At 35.7% G+C, this 8,528-nt stretch overlaps 1 long non-coding RNA gene across 3 annotated transcripts; it reads right to left on the bottom strand.

Annotated features, from left to right (window-relative positions):
• Positions 1–3,916: 3,916 nt before the first annotated feature.
• Positions 3,917–6,124, bottom strand: LOC135151995 (uncharacterized). Of its 3 annotated transcripts, XR_010291044.1 has the most exons (7): positions 6,009–6,124; positions 5,827–5,912; positions 5,621–5,708; positions 5,264–5,371; positions 4,892–5,161; positions 4,209–4,753; positions 3,917–4,114 (listed from the first exon to the last, which is right to left on the bottom strand). It is a non-coding gene; the product is annotated as an uncharacterized LOC135151995 (long non-coding RNA). The 3 variants fall into 3 exon arrangements; XR_010291043.1 differs by lacking the exon at positions 5,264–5,371; XR_010291042.1 differs by lacking the exon at positions 5,264–5,371 and having other exon boundaries at positions 4,892–5,233.
• Positions 6,125–8,528: the final 2,404 nt, after the last annotated feature.

Raw genomic sequence — 8,528 nt, forward strand, 5'->3', positions numbered from 1 at the left:
TAGCTAGGAGTCTTAAACCAAAATATGAGGAATATGGGAAAATAATCCACTCCAATAGTATCCCAGTGATTCCATAAATCACTAAGATCTATTAGCCATGCCTTATCTTTAGCTAACCTCTCTCCTCTCCTAAATCTTATTTTATAATAAATTTTGAAAATAAACATGTACTCTCTTAACCTATTGTAATAATGGTAACTTTTAATAATAAAATAGTATATAAGGAATGAATATAATGAATACTAGCTTATAACCCGTGCAATGCTCGGACAGTTATAATATTTGTTATCTTATCGTATATATTTTAACTTAAACTAATTATACTGTGAGAATAAAATTATAATAGAATAATATGATTAAATAAAATTTTTATTTAACTGATGATAAATTCTTAATATTTAATTTCATCAAATGGCTAATTAAAAATTAGGTCGAACATATATATTTTACTGAGAATGTTAAAATACGTTTTTTTTCATGTTATAATTTAAGAAGATCTATAAAGATCTATAAAATCAGATATAAATCAACCAATCAATCTTTTCATATTTCGTTATTAATAATTAATAATATAGCATGGAACATATTAAGTTAAAAAAGATGCATAAAATCAAATACTGACCCATCATATTAACGTAAATGTTTTGGTTTAATAGATAATAAAAATATATTATAACATATTATAAATCAAGAAGGTTCGTGGTCGAATACCAACCGACTCACTGAACTTGACTGCCCTACCGACTAAGTGACTAACTGAACTTTTCATGTTTCGGATTTAACAGTATAATAGTATATTATAGATTTATAATATTACTTTTAAAGTGAGTCCATTAGTGTATTTTAAAATAATGTTAATGTATTTTGGTTGAAAAATATCACAGGTTATTTATTAATAATTATATATAATGATATTATATTTTTATATATGTAGCTCGTGTTAAGAGATAACATATTTTAGTTAAAAAAGAATAATTGGTATATAGATAGGACCGTATTTTGGCCCAGGTATCGATTTACCAAACTTTCAATATTTCGACTTTAATAGTATAGTATAGATGCGTATATATTTATTAAGGTTTGACTTTAGTGTTTGGTATAGTCAAATAGGTCTTATATTTGTTCTATGTTTTGATCTTATATTTGTTTTATGTTTTTATTTGTTTATATTTTGTTTGAAGGCCACTAATTTTGTTTCCCACTAATTATAAAAGTCCGTATAAAAGCCCGCGTACCGACTGATCAAAATTTTAATACTTCGGATTTAATAGTATAGTATTTTTTAAGGTATGACTTTAGTTTTGGTATAGTCAAATAGGTTTTATATTTGTTTTATGTTTTGATCGTATATTTGTTTTATGTTTTGATTTGTTTATATTTTTTTAAAACCCACTAATTTTGTTTGAAGCCCGCTAATTATAAAAGTCTGTATAAAAGCCCGCGTACCGACCGACCAAACTTTAAATGTTTCGGCTTTAATAGTATAGTATAGATAGTATAGATATATTTTTTAAGATTTGACTTTAGTGTTTGGTATAGTCAAATAGGTCTTATATTTGTTTTATGTTTTGATCTTATATTTGTTTTATGTTTTTATTTGTTTATATTTTGTTTGAAGGCCACTAATTTTGTTTCCCACTAATTATAAAAGTCCGTATAAAAGCCCGTGTATCGACTGATCAAAATTTTAATACTTCGGATTTAATAGTATAGTATTTTTTAAGGTTTGACTTTAGTTTTGGTATAGTCAAATAGGTTTTATATTTGTTTTATGTTTTGATCGTATATTTGTTTTATGTTTTGATTTGTTTATATTTTGTTTGAAGCCCACTAATTTTTTTTGAAGCCCGCTAATTATAAAAGTCTGTGTAAAAGCCCGCGTACCGACCGACCAAATTTTGAATGTTTCGGCTTTAATAGTAATAGTATAGTATAGATTGTTGGAGGTGAGAATAGCTATTATCATCTTAAGTCACCAAGATCCAATATTTTATATTATATTTAAGGAATGTGCTAAGATATTGCTAGGAGATGCTCTAATAGACGAGAAATTTATACAGCTTGATCCTATTTTGGGTATGGAAGATGACCTCCCCAATTTCAACTAGCTTTCCTCTAGAACAAGAATGAGGTGTGAATCTATGTTTCTTATATATTAAATAACAGATATGTGTGTATAGTTTAAATCTGTTTCATTTATGTAAATGATACAACAGGAACAAAGTACAAGGAAAAATCTCAAGTAGAGAACGAGACTCTTCCATTTATGGAAGACTCCTGGAAAAATCTTATGAATCTCAAGTCAGATGCAAATAAGTCATGTACTTGCTATACATTATTAGTAAGTACATTATTTCACAAAGCGTATTTCAAATAATTTTTAGAAAAATGTTAATATTAGCCTTCTAGAAATATGTTGATATTAGTCTAGCATTAAAATTGCAATACATGTATCGATTCACAAATCACAACCATCACAGTTGTTTATGTATATAATAAATTCAGGATTTTATTTTGTTACTCGAGCCACACCATAATTAAAATCATAGTTGCCATTGTACTGGCTCCTGCCTACTTGGATCAGCTCGATCAGCTTTGAGATTTAGATGCATCGCACTTTAGTTGCCATTGTTTTGACTCTTGCCTACTTGGATCAGCTTTGAGATTAGGATACATTATGATTGTACTTGGGTCAATTTTGGGATTAGGATACATTGTGATGGTGGCTTTTAGCCCTCTCAGCCGAGTATATTGTTCTCACTCGATTCTGCTATAACCATTTTGCGTTTCCAAAGCTTCCCAGGGAAATGAACTAGATTGGATCATTTTGCGTCTCCGGATGTTCCCCAAGAAATGAACTAGATTGGACTAAATGCAAGATTTCCATGATAATCAAAACCCTCGGTCAAAACCCTGGGTCAAAGAGTTATTTTAGATGAATAGAATATTGATGTTGGACTATTATTATATAGATAACTAGCGTAAAAGCCCGTGCAAGGCACGGGCCTGTAATAATAATTTGTTTATATTATTTTGTTTTCACTAATTTTTTTAATTACATATTATTCTGTATAATATATATTTGAAAAAGTATATTTAATTATTTATTTGTTGACTGTAATAAGTGACAACAATACATTTATATAATGAGTTCCTTCAAAAAGCTACTTGCCTTGGAAGTTGTATTTTTTATTTGAACTGAAATACTGCCATAACCCCATCTAAATTCCCGGCTGCGCATTAATTTTCACATTTCAGTAAATTCTTAAGGGTTTATTGTGCTTATGTGCACATGCTAAGCACAGAATTTTATATGTTTGAAAGATTTTAATTGGCATGGTATAGGAGTCCATCATTATTAAGATATGAGAACCAATAAAAATGAGTAAAACTTATAAAATTCAGCGTTTAGCATGTGCCTATGAGCACACACCAGAAAAACCGAATTCTTAATTTGCTAGAAATGCATCCTCAATAGCAGATCCTAGATCACATGGCTTGCTGTCATTCAGTTCTATCTAACCTTGAAACTTAAAACTTAAAGCATGTAAAAGATTACCTGTTATTCAGCCTCAACAGCACAAAAAACCCAACAATTTCTTTTATCTTTTTTACCAAATTTGCTGAGTAATTTGAAGTACAGCTTAACTGTAAAACTATCACACCTGTCCACATGTTCTACAAACAGAAATTTCATTCAGTTTTTTATCCAGGCATAGTCCTGCAAGGCTGCAACCAATGTAATTCACAATATAACATATTAAAAATGTATATATTAGTATTTATACATATAACAATACAGTAAGATATATAACTATGTCGAATCCTATGAATTCCATTACCAGAGTAGCCAAAAAACATCACATATAGTATTATTAAAGCGAAAGCTCAAAACTTGTTCGGGAGCCTGTGTGAATGAATCATGGAACTAAAATTTTGATAAAGACAAATACTGTAGAAAAATATATTCGAATTTACAATAAATCATACAAGATAAATACAGGAGTTGTAAACATTGCACTTAACCAACCACTCTCTTCCATCCGATATTCGAAGGGTAACATTGCAACTGTATTTTGATAATAAATCTCTTTACAAACTTTTGCGCCAAACCCTGCAAGGACAACAGTCAAGACATGGTATAAAATTTTGAGTCTTTCAATTAGTAGATAATCTAAAAGCTAGCTTCTATCAACTGAAAAGCTTACCAAGGATCCACCATACAAGGAAGATGGGTATAGTTTGATTCTGAAGTAAGGGTGCTAGATGTGAAAGCATCGACTAATGCAGGCACTTTAGCTTCCTTAGCTTCCTTTACCCTTGGCAGTCTCTTATTTTTTTTGCCATAGAAAATTTTCAATTTAAGAGAATGCATCAGGCAAACAATGTATAGAGCAATATATCGTCCAAGATAATATGAAAACCAGAAACCAGAAGAAAAAATGAGATGCAAATTGCTTCATGATTAAATTGAGTGGTGTAAGTGATGTCCAGAGCCAGTATTACCGTTTGCCTCTTTTGCTGCTGAAAATATTTCAGCTTGCAGCAATTTGGTCGAGTTGTTTATCAGTTCAAAGACACAAACGTCACCTACAAACAACAAATTGTCTTGTGCAAATCTATCCCACATGGAGCTTAGCCTAAACAGGTTCCCATTCATATTGCAATTAACTGGCCTACTCTTCCCTGCAACTTGAAGAACCTGGTCACTGTCCTTCCACTTTTTATAAGTCTCTTCAAACTGATTTACAACCTGCCAAAACAAGAGAAAATGACCAACCTTTTATGCATGAAAGTTGAAAGCACTTGGGATTTCACAAAACGCAGAAATAAGTTTACTATTTACTCCATTTTGATCTATTTGATTTTAAGGAATCAAGGAGTCGAGTACCATCAACATAAGGAATGCTGAACAACTTTGTCCAAGACTTCCGCGCCATATTTTTTCATCACCCAAAAATTAGCATGAGTGCTGTTAAATTTACAAAACAAAATGCTTTTGCAAAAAGTGCCCAACATCCACCTGCATTCCCCTCCTCCGTCTCTGTTTTTATGTCCAGGGAAATAACAATGTTAGCTTTCGCGCCAGGTCTAAAAACACAGCACATAGGTTCATCTGCTAACAATCCCTTGTAATTCACATCCCATGGCCCCAATGAATCTGCCGCACAAGAAAAATCTCCTATCATTCTCCAACTATCAGTTTTTGAGCTATAAACGGATACTATATTTCCTACAGCAAGACCATGGAAGTTAGAAATACTTTAAAATCGTCATTCGACTTGTCATAGCAAAACCCATATGCAAGAAATTTATATGACCTATCAGGCATCACATCCGGCAGTCTTCTTGATTCTTTAGTAGATGCTTTCTGAAAATAGGAACGGCTTTGGAACCTTTTATACATGCATCATGCAACTACTATATTTCTTTCGAAAATAAATGTATTCATTTAATTGAAAATCCACCCATGCAGATTTTATTATTACATATAAGTAAATATATAAATATTCTTTATATGATTTGATAATTTATATTAATCATTTTTGGAAAAATTTTACATTCAATATATCATTGATATTATATTTTATCATTATGAAATTAACACTGAAGAACTTACCTTTTGTTTTGTAGACAAGCTTCTGAATTTTCTGAATGAAGCCATCACAATGCAGAGGTACCTTTAGCACTGTTGTTGTTACAGGAGGCTGCAAATAAACATGCTACCGTTTTAGCTTTAAATTTCACATAAGTTGAACCAAAATTGCAGAAAGCAATACAGGAGTGCATACAAACAGCAATACAGTAGTGCATATAAACACCTACATCTTTTGATTTCTCTCGGAAGTGCTGCGGCAGTTGTTCCCAATCCAGATGCTTGTAGGTGTTCGTGAATGAGTAACAGAAGTTCCCTAATTTTTTGAAGTAGAAACACATGCCACAAAGAGAAAATAAATGAAACATTTCAAACAGCAGACATTGATATAGAGATATTACGCATCTCTTGCCTGGAATGATAAGTAATTGGAGTAGCAGCTATTGCAACTCTCTCAATGCACCTCAATGTGGGAGTAGCATCATCAGTTGCGGCTAATGTACTTGCACGGCCAGAATTAGTAACAACTGTTGATAGAGGAATTTGGTGAATCAACAAACGTGAGGTTCGTTGCCGGAATAAGGCGTTTCACGGTGATTATATGACGGAAATCCGCCGTGGGCGGTGGTTTTAAGTGTTTGAGGGTGGCTGAGATCAAGGGAATATATTTCTGCTCTCGTTCTCACAACTCTCGATATATCCCCCTGATGTGCCTACGTACCCCTTTATATAGGGGATCAAGCCATACGTAGTTCTATGGAACCAGGAGTCCTAGTTTGATCAGGACTAGGCCTCTTGGCGATAAGGTCGGAGATAGGCCGAAGGCCCATCCTGGAGAGTCCTACTCCTGTTAGAATTAGTCTTGAGTATGACTACCTCAGACTCCTAATCCAAATAGGTCACGGATTCAACGATATCTCCAATACGAGAGATAGCATCTACCACGACTCTTATGGAGAAGTTATCTGGGCAAGCCATGACCAACCCCTCAAGGTGCAGGGACATGTCCTCACCTCCCAGTGAAGTCTCCATCTTCAAACAGGGTAGACAAGGAGCCAAATTACACGATCGTCTCAATCCCCCAATGAGGGCTAACTCACCAGAATACAGGATTCAGACATATGATCGGCCTTCACATTACCCCGGAGGGCCTTCAAGAATCATGATCACCTCAAGCCCCCACACGAGGGTTAACTCGGCAGATAGCAGGATTGAGGATTGTAGATCATGCCTGGATGAGCCCGAGAACTATCAGATGAGCCTGATAACTACCAAATGCTTGGTAACTGGTCTTCATATCCCTCGGAAGGGTCGTCACGGAGACTCACTCATTCTCTCTCTCATCATATATTCCATAATTATGCTTCAGGCCAAGGGGCGCGCCCTTCACGGGAAGACGCGTCCTTCCCCTTCCTTATCTTCATGCTCTTCTTACTGGACAGGAGACCGCACCTCCCGGGTCATGTCCGGGGAGGGCGCGTCCTCTCCTTCACGTGATATACAAAAACGGCCATAACAAGTACTCCACAGGTTTTATAGGTATTGGAGATGCCTGTGAAACCTTTACCTTTTCTTTCATCCCACCTTGTTTAAAAACATGGCGTGCATTCCCCGCAGGGCGCGCCCTCACAAATCCCTGCTCACCTTCATCCTCATACGGAATTTGAAACGTCCAGACCGTTGCAACCTTTCAGAAAAAATAAAAATCAAAAATAAAGGGACAGCTGTCCCCCGTACACTCCCACCTATAAATATCCCTGGCCATTCTTACTTCATCCTCTTCATCTCTTTTAGACAATTCTCTCTCACCACCGACGACTGAGATCTTCCGAACACCGTACCCGCTTCTCCGGCATCTTTCTGCGAAACTATCCCGGCCAATCGAATCGTCTACTTCCAAGGTACATTTTCCTTCCTTCTTTTTCCCCTTTCGCCTTGTACATTAACAGATCTGAGCACCTGTCTTTTGAACTGCCATGGTGTTCTTCGTGTTCTTTAATTTTATATAGTGTATATATATGTGTGTATATTACTGTTTGATCCAATAGATCTACTTTAGCCGGATAGCGAGAGTGTTTGTATAATGCAAATTCGCATTTCTAGGCTCAAGGCGCGTCCTTCAACTCTGGGCGCGCCCTACGTGCATCTTGATTTTCTTGCCTAGTAGCACATATTCCTTGTGTAACCCTTTCTGCATCAAGATTCATCCATCCAATGAGAGGGCGCGGCCTATTTGCAAGACGCGCCTTCTCCTATCCTTGAATCGTTACTCCTTTCTATGCCCTTCTCTAATCACTCAGTTTCCTTAATCTTATTTTCAAGCGGCGCGCCCTGACAGCCGTTCCTTTCTTGTTTTCTTTCAGCTGGCAGACGAGGGCGCGTCCTCACCCTTCCATCCATTCAGATTTTTCCTAAGGAGACGGGGAATTTCCATTTCCCCCCCAGAGGTGTTTCCTCCCTCACCACCGCGTCCATCCTATATCCTTTCTGACGAAGAAAGAGAAAGAATTACTCGTAACCTTACACGAGACATGGAGTCCTCTCATTCTTCAACCCCTCATGCCATCACCCCCAATGCCCCCACAAACGAAGTTACCAGCTCACAAACCATCTGTGGTCGCCCTTCTGACTACGATTCTTCGTTCGAGAACTGGCTGGAGGAACCTAAGGGCGCGTCTGTCCCTACCCGTAAGGGGAAGGGAAAATATTATCAAATCATTTCATCCTCGGAGCGTGGCACCTGTTCGCAAAAATCTACACGCAAGCGCACGTGATCATAAGTAATATATTTGTTCGTTCCCACAGAGACTGGTGAATTAAGAATACGCACCTATGCAACAATGTATGATCAATTTTCACTGCCAAGACAAATAACAAGGATGGGTTCTTTTATACTAATAACTAAATTTACTAATCAAATTCAGAATATGAA

Source organism: Daucus carota, chromosome 4 (genome assembly GCF_001625215.2).
Source record: "Daucus carota subsp. sativus chromosome 4, DH1 v3.0, whole genome shotgun sequence".
Classification (NCBI taxonomy): Eukaryota; Viridiplantae; Streptophyta; class Magnoliopsida; order Apiales; family Apiaceae; genus Daucus; species Daucus carota.